This window comes from Bombus pascuorum, chromosome 5, assembly GCF_905332965.1.
Source record: "Bombus pascuorum chromosome 5, iyBomPasc1.1, whole genome shotgun sequence".
Taxonomy (NCBI): Eukaryota; Metazoa; Arthropoda; class Insecta; order Hymenoptera; family Apidae; genus Bombus; species Bombus pascuorum.
The window spans coordinates 9,347,218-9,363,332 of NC_083492.1; the positions used below are offsets into that span (position 1 = coordinate 9,347,218).

The following is a 16,115-nucleotide window of genomic DNA, read 5'->3' on the forward strand; positions in this document are numbered from 1 at the left end:
TTCGAGCGGCACGCGAATGAATTTTCGAGAGCACTTCACCTCCTCTTATGTATTCTTGCCTTTCGAGAATATGGAAGACCAGTCGACTATTCGCATTCCGCGGAGACCACGACAGAGAAACTTCGCTTTTCATTTTTTCATCTTTTCATCTTCAAGTTTACAGGAGGTACAGATATATATGAAAGAATTTGCTTGATCTTTTAAAGACGACAGAAGATAAGATAGTTGATAGGAGAGAATGTTCGTTTCAAAGGATACAATCGCTGTGAAGGTTACTTTTGCCTTCTATAGATTTCTATCAATTAATTAAATCCACTGATACTATCGAGTAAGCTTTCGGTAATTAATTTTGTTTAAGCGTCTCGAAATTGATGGAGCTTCGTTAATCGTGTAACGCCGCTGACGTATACACCGGTAATTGTTACCATTTGTGGGTAAAAATCGCGTTAATTAAATAGTTTCATTACGAGGTAAAATCCTGTTTCTGTGGTCCTTTGAGATTACCAGGCAATTTTATTGTCACAAGAACAAACCACATACGTGTAATCGTCGAGTTTAACTACTGTAAATTTATCAAATCATCAACTTGTCTCTTATAACTCGATTTTCGTTTATGAAAAGGATCATTTGTTATAATCTTGTTCATAATAATTATACGTATTATTATATATATATATATATTAGAAAATAATAATTACGAATAAGCAATTTAGTAGAATAAATATCTAGTTAGGTTCATTCATAAAATCCGATATAAGATCATATACATAATCTTCTCCTTTCAGAAGCAAACAAAGCTTCCGGTTATGATTTACCTGTTCCTGAGTTATAAAAGTGGCCAGTCAATATTATGATTTTTTATTGACACGGTATAGTCAGCGCTAATTTACGAAGGAACGTAAAAATTTTCTCATCGTTATTCCTTATAACGCAGAGCACGTGTTTACAAAACTACGCTCCGGCAACGTATAAACTAAAAGACAAGCAACCAACGAGATTACCATTACCGATATTTCACGCAACATTCCCCCTAGCTTTACTCCCGGAAAATAAAATCCGCACCATGGGACATCCTAAACGTCATAAAACGACCGCGTTCGTTTTACGAACGTACTTTCCTTCAATTTCCCAGCAGCTGGCAAATAACCACGCCACGGGTTTGCCCGATTATACCTGAAAGAACGACACGTCGCGTCGCGTCACGTCGCATTCCCGTTATTTCCTTCTTGTAAATACGTACGTTGTATCAATACGCGTGCATATATACGCGCGTTATACGCGAGTGCCCGTGTAATATTCAGAATGACTCGTGTTACTATCCAATATAAAATTTTTTGGCTGATTTTAATGGTACGAAAACTCTAGTGAAAGAGAAAATAGAATATGTGTATAATATAATATGTTATAACGTAATATAATAGAAATATTATATTGTAAGTAAGTAAAGGGGATCTTTTCCTTCAGCTTATTTAATTTTCTCCTTTCATCAAATGAGGCGATGTATTCTATGGCAGCATAGTATATTTGATATATATTAATTTTCTTTTTAACATTCTTTTTATTGAAGCAATTGGAACTCCTATATTCATTATCTTGCAGTACATTCTATATTATATATTGTCAATGAAGCTTACATTCTTCTTTCTTTAAAATAGACATTTTATATATGGGGATATTCTGTAAAATATATAATAAATTCATATTCTATGAAAATATATTAACAATAATATGCTCCAATGTGGATTTACTGTGTACGAGATAATATTTCTACTTTCGTAGCATCGTGGTCGATGGAAGAAGTAATTGGTCATAATATAGTTACAGAGAGGAAGATTATAATATATGTATAATACTGTTGCATATAGTAGATTCTCTTGACAATTTGGATTTATTCGAAGAAAGTAGGACAGTATCGTACACAGTGCGTAAAATTGAAATTCTACAATTTTCTCGTGAATCAAAAAGTCTTCTGTATTACTAAGAATTCAACAGAACTGACGTCTTTGAATTATTTTATGCAATAAAATTTGTATAAATTCTCTGGGATTGAAAATTTCATCAAAAAATTTATCATATTGGAGGAAAAAAATGTCGACTCTAATATTGGCTGATTCATTCTGTATACATCGTTATATACATGTTATATACAGAGGAGAATTTTATTCGTGTGCTCGTCAGAACGAAAACTTATTTCGTCTCTCCAATGGTAATATAATATATGCGCGTTCAGAGGCCAACGTTACCGCACGAAACATTCGAGAGGTTGTCTAGATGCGAATTTCATAAATTCCTGATCGATGGAAAATTTTATGTGTTGCTGTTGGTCGTGTAGTCCGAAGGTAGCAGCCATGCGACGCTCGTAAAGCGATGGTTGTTTCGTTATGAAAAATTCGTTTGTAACTGTATTGAACTGGTCTGCGCCGAGTAGTAACTTTACCTTTTATAAAAGTAGCTTTATGTATCAGCCTTTTTGAATTTTTTATTCTCATTTCGAGAGACCTTTATTTCCTTTTTTTTTATTAGTCTATAAATAATAATCGTCTGGAAGATTGGAAAGTTTGTTGTTGTGTGAAGACGAAGAGGAACAAGTTCACGAAGTAATTTAAATTGTCGTTTTTCTCGCATATTTCTCATTTCTGTCAAGTTGTTTGACATAAGTTTTTAGTGAAATTTACGCAAAGCAAGTACTTTCATAAAATTCACATTTTGTCAGATAAAATACATATTGCTTCTTCCAAATAGAAGTAGGTTTTTTCCCAATTTAGGGAAAGTGCGTTATTTCATAAAATCCATAAGAAATTAATTCTCTTTAAATCCTTTCAAAATCTATTCCAAAATGTATCATGCTCGTTTCGTAGAGGATTTTGAATGCTTTTTAATCCAAAAATAACAGGAAAGAATAAATCTCAAAGTTGAAATTTGGAACAATATTTTGATACCTCTTATTCGCTCGAGTGACTCGAACCGACACGACGCAAGTTTCGATCTCTTCAATCGGGTTACGTAATCTTGATAATATAGTTTATGGCAGCGTAGGCTCTGGCCCTTTCATCGATGATCATTTCACGCTCATAAAAAATGCATGAACTCGAAGTTGACGCGATGTCAAACAAAAAGTGAACGTGCGTAAAATACAGTCGTACAGAATGCGTAATGCTGTTTTCTCGCCACGCGTCGATGTAGTATCTTGTTCCTCGATGCGAATAATTCGTTGCATTTTTCGCGTAACAGCCCGCGGCATATTTAGAAAATTTATATTCTACCGTATATTCCTATTTCAGTTTGTCATGACGCGTATTCCTGTTTCATGCAACGAATGCAATCAGATTGTGTTTAAGATGTTGGTGAAAGAGCAGCGAGACGTAGAAATTTTCATCGCATCAACAATATCTAATGATAACGTTATCACCGAAGTTGCGTCGTGTTATCGTAGCGAAATAATAATTGCACTTTATCGACGTGAAGTTGAACGTCCCGTCGAAACTGTTGTCACGAAAAGTTTACCAACGAACGTCGCGATAAATTACAGTTTTTTACTGCTCATAAATTAAACTGTCCATTCAATGAACGTTGGAACGAGAACATTTCGATTGAAAGTAGTACCAATAATTATCACGATAGCATAACGTGGAATCGATTCTTTTAATTGTATATAAATAGATTGCATAAAAAGTAAAATATACATTTGGAGTAAAATTTAAACTTGATTATGAATTAATATGCGAATAACTTGGCAAGAGGGAGAAAAAGATGCAGTGAAAATTTAATGGAAAAAAAGTAAAGAAACAACAGATCTATTCGGATGAAACGAATGTTAAAAAAAAAAAAAAAAAAAAAAAAATACATGGAACGAGTTCTCTGTAAATTTGCAAAATTCTACCTACCGTAATTGAATGCAGAGATTAATCGAATAAAGTTACTCGTAAAAAAACAGAAACAAAAATAAAAAAAGGTCAAAAAGTTTAGAGTAAAAAAATAACGAATAACCGGGAAGCTTCCAACTCCAAATAATGGATTATACTAGTCAATTAATCAATCGGTATTCAGATTCGAAATACATCTGCCAATAGTTAAAAAAAAAAGGGGGGAGGTTCTAAAAATCTAACATGGCAATTTATTGCAGTCATATCCGCCGCTATTAATCTATTCTGGAAATTCTGCAAATTTTTTTGATTTCGTTAGAACTATCCTAAATCTTGCCGCGTTAAGCTGGACGATAATCACGCCGCGAAGTTCCAGTAACGATCACGGTATGCTGGCTATGGAAAGATAATCGCATTAAACCTGCAGTTCGGTAGCGCTTCCATCGTTCGAGCATTTACTTCACTTGCGGTCTACACGGAAATTAAACGAGAAATCCCATGGAAAAAGAGGAAGAAAACACATTATTTCGGAAACTCAGCCACCGTTTCGAATCTAAGATTGAACTCTCAACTACAAAAATTGGACGATAATCGCCTCAAGCGGGAATAGAATGATATAATAATTCAAAATATTCGAAATTCGAAACCAAAAATCACTCAAAATGTCACACTGTTGTAGTTAGATTACGGATTCTTTTCTGTAAATTTATATCTTTAAAGATACCGATAACGATATATTTCGTCTTCGAAATATTGTCACGTGTATCTTTTCTATAAAAATCTTACGTAACAAATGCCTCTATTAACATCTCCTAGATACGAAGATCTCATAACCAGATTAAATTCTCACTTTGAATTACATCTAAAAACTCCCATGTAACCACCTCATTAAGCTACAAGTACAATTATCCAAAAAAGCTGGCAACCTCAAACCGCCGTCTCTTGTCGTGTAAGAGAAACTACCACTCCGATCCTTCGTCTCTATTTCCTTTGGCAGAAACTGTTCTCCACACTCTGTCGACTAAAAACAACAAGAACAGTAAATTCTGGCGCATGATAAACATATCACGCCCCCCCGCTCAAACCTGTGACACCGGGCAACCCTTTCGTACCGTGGAGTGCGCGCAATTTCGAGCATTACGACGGCATCTAATACAATCCGCGCCGGCTTTTGTGCCCGCATTTATATTGCTCCTTTTGTCGACCCAAGAAACGACGAGAAGACGCTCCTTCCTTTGGAGAGGGAAGGCGTAGAGAAAGAGAGAGAAGAGAAAGAGAGGAGGAAAGAGAGGCTTTGGTCTCTCGTTCTTCGCGTCAATACCTCCCTCGTTGCCGATCCCATTCAAGACTGGTCCGCTCGTAGATAGCATATCGAGTGAGAACGCTCGTTTATACGGCGTACAAAGGGACGAACGCGACCCCCATTAGCATGCACGTACCCCGCCCCGCTTATTTGCACCGACGAGCTGGCGCACTCAACCTCTCCATACTTCTATCCCCTTCTGATAGCTCGCTTTCCCATTTTTCCATCCCCTACAGTCGTTCTATCTATCGTCGTGCAACTATCGTATCGTTCCTTTACTACGTTAACCCATCAACTTAGCTGCTACGATGGTCAGCAGTGACTCGCGTTGTTACATTTTTTTCGAATGATCGAAATAAGATAAATTTCATGAACTAAGAAAATTGTCGACAACGTGTCGGAGAAAAAGTGCGCAAACGCAGTGGAATACTTTGCAAGAATTAAACGTTCTGGTGTATTGTAATATATTTCGATCTATCCGCGGTTGTTATTTTCTTGTTAATTTATAGATTCTATCCAGGCGATATAATTTGTCACAGTGACGTAAGTATCGTAATTTCTTTAGAGTTTCGTGAAATTGTAGAATCTGTACTGTCGTGCGCGAGTTTGGAAGCGCTACGTATTCCGTGACATTCAAAAATTCGACGAAAATTGCATAAAGCTTTTACGGAAAATTCGAAGGAAGGAAATTGGAAACGTCAGATGTTGCGTTAACGCGACATTAAACTTAATGAGGTTAAACTTCCAGCGTGTTTCTCTTTCTTCCTCTTGCTTTTTCCTTCCATTTTCTTGAATTCTTATTTTGATGTTCTTTTTATTTGTTCGTAAACTATACGCTTGACTGCCGGTTATGTAAGGCTGGGTTAAAGAGATTGAAAGGAGTCCTAGGCAAGGGTAGTTAAGACATGAGCTCGGGGGATGTCGTTTGTTGGGGATTCTTGGGATCTTTTGGATAGTCGAAATGTTCGGATTGGATGATGCAGTGTACGGAGACTCGGTTAGGATGGAGTTCCGAGTGTTTTTCGTGGCTTTCGAGGGTTGATTCAGGGACCTGGTTTAGCTTGGCAGAATTGGAAAGGGTGAGTGGAACTTTCATATGCAGATTATGCGCCCTCTCCTGTTTTCTTCTGCTTTTTATCTTCTTTTTTTGAATCTATAAAGATCTTATGTTAATTATATTCTGTCGTTGAAGAAATTAATTCTTTACTGGAATAAATACGTATTTAAATAATTGAAATATAAAGGGTTCACCTTTAATTTAAACTTTTCAGGACAGAAGTTTTTACGTTGTGGAATAAATTTCTTTTTCATCCTTTAATAATGATAATTTCTTTTCCCATGTTTTTGTGAAGAAAACACGATACGATAGAATTGGGACAAAGTTTAAACAAAGTACGTTTTTCATTTAATTAGATATCTCGTTAGAATTATTTTAATCAAGTATTCTATCGTATCTATCTTGGAAGAATTAATTACAATAGTAATATTTTGTCAAATATATCGATTAAAGTGGAGCCGACTAAAAATAGCTACTTTTCAAACACTGAGGCAATTTCCATTAAAATTAGTTGTTTATCGAAAATGGTATTGAAATTGATATTACGGCTAAACACTCGTTATGTTAATGTCATGCCAATATCATATACGTAAATTTAATTAAACTATGAGATAGAAAAGGTCCAAATAGACTAATAAGGTTATAATAGTAGTGGGTTTCGCAATGTAATTAGTATAGATGCAAATATTGTTCCATAGAATAACCATAACCATCTTTAAATCAAATAAAATCTGTTATACAGGAAAACGGTTAGAAAAAGCCGATTAAACGATCGTAGAATAAATAGTACGTAAAATGAAAATTTTTCGATCGGTGACGATTGGGAACAGGCTAACGAATTCGCTATGATCTATTCGAATGAATAATAACCAGATGTTGCATCGTGCACACGTGCAACCATGGCAATTTTTCTCGTGTCCGATAAGCATTTGCATTTTCCGCGCGTGTATTTGTTTTTCCATTTTTGTTTAATAACGCCTACGATTATTCATCGTGTTGCTCGCAAATATGCTAATACTACGTAACGAAAGAGAAATTATAACGCCGCTTTTTTATACATTTCGTTGCGTGTTTACAAAGGAGAGATCGAAACGAGAAGCTATATACTGAATATAGAATTACGAAGAATAAGTTAGCATAAGTTAGCATAGAATATCGCTCGTCTTAATAATTATATAATAATTTCGTCTTCTACAGAATTTCATCAATTTTTCAACTATTTCTAAAAGACTTACATCTTTGCATTTAAAAGGTTATCTTCGTACTCGATCGTCTCATAATAAAATTCTCTTGTTTAATGGAATTTAAAATTGAAGATAACGCAACATTGAAATAACGTTACATAACGTTAAAATCAGAGTATTAAAGTTGTCGGTAAATGTTTATGAAACAGGAAGAATAAAAGATATAAAAAGGCACCATCATTTTACAAGATGGATTTATATCTAATAAGAACAACGAATAAATATAATGTATATGGAATAGACGATTGTTGCTAATAAGGTAAAAAGCGTTTAATATGTTTAATACAAAAGTTGATAAGATTGATAGCCTATCGACTTTAAACTTTCTTCTACCCGCAACTGTAGTACACCAGTACACGCTACCAATAATATTATACATTAATACATCTTAGTGTACATTAGGCATTATACGACTCACACCCGGAAATTATCCTAATTATTTATAGTCGTTAGCACAACGGAGCAACGGCTGTCGATTAATCGCGTTTTCCCAAAAATGACTATACACGCACGCACGTTCATCGTGTTTCACTATCGCACAAACGAGCGACGAACAATTAAATTCTTCGCCACGTTTCCCCTAAATGGCGTGGACGTTTAATTTTTCGCTTCACGTCGAACACATGGCGTTTTAAGCTCGCGCTCGCGAGCGCCTGCTTATGGTAATTGCAAAAGGGAAGGTATCCATGTAACAGAGTAACAAAGCAACGTTACGTTATGCAAATGAACGAACCGTCGAACGCACATGTAAACGCATGAAACGCGTTTTTGCCAGGGCCATCACAACCTCGCGTGCGATTTTAAATCGGCCGTTGATTCGAATTTCAGATGAAAACTGCGACATAATCGCTGATCCTGTCTGCGTGAACCAGTTTTGTAACGCATCACCGTGCTGAAACTGCTTTTCCCAGTTACGCTTTAAACGAATTCGCCATCTCCTGCGACAGATTCTTTATCGTCCTTAAATGAATCCTTTCGTGACATTTGTGTCATGTTATTTTAGGTTGGTGTTTTTAATTTGTTTCTGCTTTTAATTTCTTGATGTCTGACGTCTTGCGTCTGGCTTGTGACGGATCACGGACAGCGAAGAGATTCCTTTGGAAAATATCTAGGGAGCTTTCAGTATTCAGAAAGTGATAGAATTTGTAAAAATATCCACAATATATTACGTAATATATTAGTATATCGCATAAAGTAATTTTCAATATTTACGTTTAATAGTTTCTACGTAAATTCCAATTCCCTGTGCTACAGAAAAGATTGGAACAATCTCATCGAAGAGAAATAAAGAAGAATTTTTCAAATTGCGCGTTAATACGATCTTCTCGTCAAAATTATCATCTAGAGTTTCGTGCTTTCCTGCTCGATTCACTGAACCGAAACACCATCCTCGTTACGCCAAACAAAATCATTACAAAATTATCAAACCCTCGCGCCAACACTTAACTCTGCTCACGGTACAACATAAATAATTAAATCCTCCTAAAACGACAGGTCTCGGAGATCGTTACAACACGTTAAAACTACGTTTGAACCATCCGTTCCCTCCAGAACTATACAACGAAGCTTAGACCTCGATGAAATCGCAAGAACCGACAAATTAACGTTAACGAGTCCCTATGGTAGCCTGTGATCATCGCGTTCGTGTTAATTACGGCCAACTATGCAAACAAATTGAGGTACGATCACGGCTACTCCCTACTTCGAGTCACGCACTAGATTCTTGTCCACCGACGACTAACCGGATACGAGGATGGTCGTTTTGCCGTGGCTCGTTTCCTTTCTCGAGATTCTGCCCGACAGGTCGCTACTTAAACATGTTTCACCGCCTTTAATTGCGACTCTTCTCACACGCAGTCACGCCACGTCGTCACTGCTTCGTGTGAACCACGTTTGATTGTTCCCTGAACCAAAGGAACGAACCTGTACTTACACAGTACTCCATCTTCTTCAGGTTAGTTTAGTTCTTTCTTCGATCGTTGGCATGCACTAGTGGAGGACTACTAGTGGAATATATTAGATACTTATATGGAATCTAGTGGCGCTTCTTCTGGTTCACGTTCGGAGTCCGTGTTTATCTCTAGTTTTACTTGCTTGATACGTTGCTATGCGAATTTTACGTTCTTTGCTATAGGAGCAGCGATAGGTACCACACCATCATATCTGAATTTTCTAAATTTAACATTTACGCCGTAATTTTTGTATATTTAACATTTTAATATTGAAATTTTGTATTATATTTGTACGCTTCCTTGGTTGATACGTTGCTACGTGAATTTCATGTTATTTTCTATAGGAGCAGCGATAGGTACTACACCATCATATTTGAATCTTCTAAATTTAACATTTGCACCGTAATTTTTGTATATTTAACATTTTAATATTGAAATTTTGTATTATATTTGTACGCTTCCTTGGTTGATACGTTGCTATGCGAATTTCACGTTCTTTGCTAATGGAGCAGCGATAGGTACCACACCATCATATTTGAATCTTGTAAACTTAACATTTACATTGTAATTTTTGTATATTTAGCATTCTAATATTGAAATTTTGTATTATATTTGTACGCTTCCTTGGTTGATACGTTGCTACGTGAATTTCACGTTCTTTGCTAATGGAGCAGCGATAGGTACCATACCATCATATTTGAATCACACCGTCATTTTTATATATTTAACATTTTAATATTGAAATTTTGTATTATATTTGTACGCTTCCTTGGTTGATACGTTGCTACGTGAATTTCACGTTCTTTGCTAATGGAGCAGCGATAGGTACCACACCATCATATTTGAATCACACAGTAATTTTTGTATATTTAATATTTTAATATTGAAATTTTGTATTATATTTGTACGCTTCCTTGGTTGATACGTTGCTACGTCAATTTCATGTTATTTGCTATAGGAGCAGCGATAGGTACCACAACATCATATCTGAATTTTCTAAATTTAACATTAACACCGTAATTTTTGTATATTTAACATTTTAATATTGAAATTTTTTATTATATTTGTGCGCTTCCTTGGTTGATACGTTGCTACGTGAATTTCACGTTCTTTGCTAATGGAGCAGCGATAGGTACCACACCATCATATTTGAATCACACCGTCATTTTTGTATATTTAACATTTTAATATTGAAATTTTGTATTATATTTGTACGCTTCCTTGGTTGATACGTTGCTACGTGAATTTCATGTTATTTTCTATAGGAGCAGCGATAGGTACTACACCATCATATTTGAATCTTCTAAATTTAACATTTGCACCGTAATTTTTGTATATTTAACATTTTAATATTGAAATTTTGTATTATATTTGTACGCTTCCTTGGTTGATACGTTGCTACGTGAATTTCACGTTCTTTGCTAATGGAGCAGCGATAGGTACCACACCATCATATTTGAATCACACCGTAATTTTTGTATATTTAACATTTTAATATTGAAATTTTGTATTATATTTGTACGCTTCCTTGGTTGATACGTTGCTACGTGAATTTCATGTTATTTTCTATAGGAGCAGCGATAGGTACTACACCATCATATTTGAATCTTCTAAATTTAACATTTGCACCGTAATTTTTGTATATTTAACATTTTAATATTGAAATTTTGTATTATATTTGTACGCTTCCTTGGTTGATACGTTGCTATGCGAATTTCACGTTCTTTGCTAATGGAGCAGCGATAGGTACCACACCATCATATTTGAATCTTGTAAACTTAACATTTACATTGTAATTTTTGTATATTTAGCATTCTAATATTGAAATTTTGTATTATATTTGTACGCTTCCTTGGTTGATACGTTGCTACGTGAATTTCACGTTCTTTGCTAATGGAGCAGCGATAGGTACCATACCATCATATTTGAATCACACCGTCATTTTTATATATTTAACATTTTAATATTGAAATTTTGTATTATATTTGTACGCTTCCTTGGTTGATACGTTGCTACGTGAATTTCACGTTCTTTGCTAATGGAGCAGCGATAGGTACCACACCATCATATTTGAATCACACAGTAATTTTTGTATATTTAATATTTTAATATTGAAATTTTGTATTATATTTGTACGCTTCCTTGGTTGATACGTTGCTACGTCAATTTCATGTTATTTGCTATAGGAGCAGCGATAGGTACCACAACATCATATCTGAATTTTCTAAATTTAACATTTACACCGTAATTTTTGTATATTTAACATTTTAATATTGAAATTTTTTATTATATTTGTGCGCTTCCTTGGTTGATACGTTGCTACGTGAATTTCACGTTCTTTGCTAATGGAGCAGCGATAGGTACCACACCATCATATTTGAATCACACCGTCATTTTTGTATATTTAACATTTTAATATTGAAATTTTGTATTATATTTGTACGCTTCCTTGGTTGATACGTTGCTACGTGAATTTCATGTTATTTTCTATAGGAGCAGCGATAGGTACTACACCATCATATTTGAATCTTCTAAATTTAACATTTGCACCGTAATTTTTGTATATTTAACATTTTAATATTGAAATTTTGTATTATATTTGTACGCTTCCTTGGTTGATACGTTGCTACGTGAATTTCACGTTCTTTGCTAATGGAGCAGCGATAGGTACCACACCATCATATTTGAATCACACCGTAATTTTTGTATATTTAACATTTTAATATTGAAATTTTGTATTATATTTGTACGCTTCCTTTCTGACAATGTGTTTCCTAAAATATTCTAAATTATTCACATGAAGATTTTTTATTTCATGAAATTTATCTTATTTTAATCGTTGGAAAAGATTCAGTAAAACACGAGTCATCGATGATCATCGTGGTGAGAGATACCGCTATCTCGGATGTTTGTATCTATATGTGTGCGGCTTTAAAAAAGGATAACTTTAGTCGTTAGTTCTTTTGTGCTTTTTAGTTGTCTTGACGTTGTTCTGCTTCTCGATTTCCCGGTTCAGCTCTTTGAACTTTCTATAATTACCATATTTTATAATTTACCATGGATGATAGCATTTATGCACGCGGTTTTAAAGGAGGATTCCTTTAGTTCTCACAAGTGTGCCTTTTTAGTCGTTTTGAAAATATCTTGTTCTCTTTCCTTCATTTTCTGCTTTAGTTTTTTACATTTCTTAAAACCATTGTTTCTCCGAAATTGCTATTTGAGTCTGGAAAATATATTATAAGCCGATATTTGTATTTTTTTATTCGAATATAGTGTTTTAAAAATCTTTAAAGAATTTTTGTAGTTAATAATTATTAATACAGAGAATTGTATTAAAACGAACCTACAAATGTATATCTGGTATATCGTGGAAACGAGCGAGAATCATCGTTAAACAGATGACAGAACTGATGAGGATGATCGTAGAGAATAAAAGGTTTTCAAGTGAAACGAGTTTCGTTTGTCACACTGCTAAATCCTCCTACAAGCACACACTTTACGAACGATACGATCGAGGGAAAAGGGACAGACGATGCATTGAATTTTAAATTATAGCGAAGTTTATGCCTGTTGGATGTGCGAACCTCAGTGACAGCTGCATTGATAATGGTTAAAAGAAACGATTGATTTCCCGATTTTCACGTACGAGGCTCATTCGATTTCATGGAATATCGGCTGAACCGGAGACACCGAGGCAGAGAATTCATCGTCGATTCCACGTGTCGAATATCTGAAACATTTGACGCGCTAGATAGTCAATCGCGCGTGATTAATCGAATCGATTTTTCTTAAATAAAAAGATCAAACACAAGCTTATGTTCCATGCGGTAAATGTTTCTCGTCGAATCTTCTGTGATGTTTCCATAAAACATCACAGAGCTAAGCGCGATGAATTCATTTCTGCGAATTTTCTTGTTTTTTATGACTTTTCACGACTATCATCAAATATCGGATACTTTGAAAAATTTCTAATATTTCTAGTTCTGTTAATTTAATATTTATTCCATTGTAAATATATATACAGTGGAATCTCGCTAACTCGAGTCTCAAGAAAACAGCTACGAGTTATAGAGGTTTCGACTTATCGAAACTTCCGAGTAAAAGAGGTTTAACGAAGGAAAACTGGACGTGCACGAGCTTTGCGCAAAAGTTCAATTACATTCACCTCTTCAGAAAGTGTTAGTATCTTGAGCTTCCTCTTGCAGCTCATCTTATTCAACGTAAATGCAAAAGATTAAAGACGCCACAGATGATGGCAATTATACGTTCGACTGACGAAAAACGGTTAACTTCCATGATGATACACGTAGCCGATGGATGAGAAAGTAGGGATGCTGCTTGTGTCGTTTGACGTTGTTGCAGACAATTCTAACGGTCGGAAGAAAGGGAACAATGCCGAACGATTGGCTTCTTACATCTTGCGACACATAGCATAGTTATAGCTACGCTTCGAGTAGCAGAGGCAGCGGCTGCGACAGAGGCAACGGTTATAGAAGTTCGATTTATAGAGGTAAAGTTCGAGTTGTAGAGGTTTGGCTATTCTAAACTCGAGTTACAGAGGTAAAATAGTGGATCTGGACAGGTGGCAAATAATTCGAGTTAAAGTAAGTTGTATTTCGACTGCTGGCGTGGGTCCTCGCAGCGCAAGGGAACGAACAAAATTGTAGCCTTACAGAGATTTTCGAGTTATAGAGGTTCGACTTACGAGAAGTTAGACCGTGTTATATATTCGATATTATCCAGGAGAATTATTTATCACTTGCTTTTACAAAATACTACTTCCAGCTAGATATTAAATTCAATTGGACATTAGTTAAGAACAAATTGGCATTGGTCGACAGAAAAAGTGTTTTCCAACAAGAAAGAAAGATTGTATTTTAATAGGAAGAATTAATGACAAATATTAATGGCACACGAATAAGGAATGCTAACGATAATCTTTTTTTAAATTCTATGAGAAAGTCATTATAGCGCAGATTAATAGAACTAATGCAAGGGTTAACGAGAAATTATAATGGCGTCACATTAGTCCATCCACGTTCGATTACCGTGTAATTACACATAAATCTAATTTCAACTTTCAACGTTCAAGTTCATACCGTAAAGTAAGTTCGCAGTAATTTTCACGAAGGTTCGAGCGTCGCAGTGGAAGATCGTCGGGTAAGGAATGGCTCGTCACGGTCCCTCGTTTTCCACGGCCAAGTTGTCGCTGTTGTCCCTTAATTTTTTATAATTAAGTCGCACCGCGAGTCGAAACTTTAGCGGCTTTCGTTAAGAATCCTCGTCTTGTTCTTCGGGAAGGAGCGTTAAAAAGCATCCAGTCTTAGAACAGTTTCTAATTGAGACACAAATAATCAGCCTGGCCAACCGGGGCTTCGAAAATTCCGTTCCGTTAGGTAAAAAAGTTTCGTTGCCTTTTAATCGCAGCGAAATCTAAATTCTCGCGGTACATCGTCCTCGACGTGGACAAAAGTGGCGAGCGGCCGAAGAAGAGGAGGCGAGAGACGGTGAATTCAGAATATAAGCGGAACACTTTAAAAAGAAGTGGCCCAGACTATAGCTTTCAACCGTTTCAATGGCGTTCTCGCAACTCTTGCCTCGGTTTCAGAAAGGAACCGAACTAATTCTAAAGACGTGCAGAGAATGAAACATCCGCGTGGTGGTGACTATTAAAAACGTCGAACGTGGAGAAGAGGGACGGCGGGCTGGCAATTGCTTCGTTTCGCTAATAAAAGTAGAAAAATATCGCGTGAGTGAAAAATTAATTTAACAAGGATCTTTTCAGTCGCGTCCATTGTTCGGTCCGGAGGGAATGAAGAATATGATTGTGTTCGGTGCATTGTGTTTTCGAGACTTTAATTCGTTTCTTGTGTATTTCGGCTTCTTCGTTGGAACTCGCAGTTCGAAGAATTTTTTGGCGGGATATGTTGGACGTTTGTGGTCTGTTTCAAATCGATCAGTCCGAGTGATTTTACTTTTACAAGATTTGGAAAAAAGTAGATATTGTAGTTTCTTCTTTGTTAGCAATGAAAATTGTTTTCGTATCATATTTGTTAACTGTTGGTGATTATTTTTCGTCCTTTTATTTCTTTTCGATGTTGTATAAATTTATTATATCGTCTCGAGGAATATACTTATAACGATTTAAAGATCCTCCTTGTTTGTTTTTACCTCTCTTCATTTTCTTCGTTCTTCTGTTGATTTTTCTCATATTACTTTTAGGATCTGATATCCTGTTCGGTATACAATCTATTTCATTTATTTTCTTATCAAACATTTGTCGCACGGATGTAATATTCTTTAGTTAAACAGATACAGAGAAATATAGCTTGTGTCGAAGGTGTTCTAAGCCTAGTCTGACCATAAAGCGTCCTCTTTCACTTACTCTCTTATATACTGCTTCATTTTACAGTTCTTCATAAAAGATATAACTTAGAAAAAACGAAGCTGGCACTCCGCTGGGGGTAGCCACCCACATGCTATATTTATTTTTATTTTATTTTTTTTTTTCACCAATAAGATGTAACACTTTACCAAATGTCCTTCAGGACAAATTGAAAAAAAAAAAAAAAAAATCAAAATAAAATTAAAAAAAAAAATTTTACAGTTCTACGTTATTTTAGAAGCTGTTTCAATTAAACGACAACCAATTATAACAATTAGTATTATTACGTAATAATTGAAATTATTTTTCAT

The 16,115-nt window shown here is 35.4% G+C and overlaps 1 protein-coding gene across 4 annotated transcripts in view; it reads right to left on the reverse strand.

Moving 5' to 3' along the window:
* LOC132907231 (nephrin-like) overlaps positions 1–16,115 on the reverse strand; it is a 495,841-nt gene that overhangs the window by 115,223 nt on the left and 364,503 nt on the right. The window lies entirely within an intron of this gene.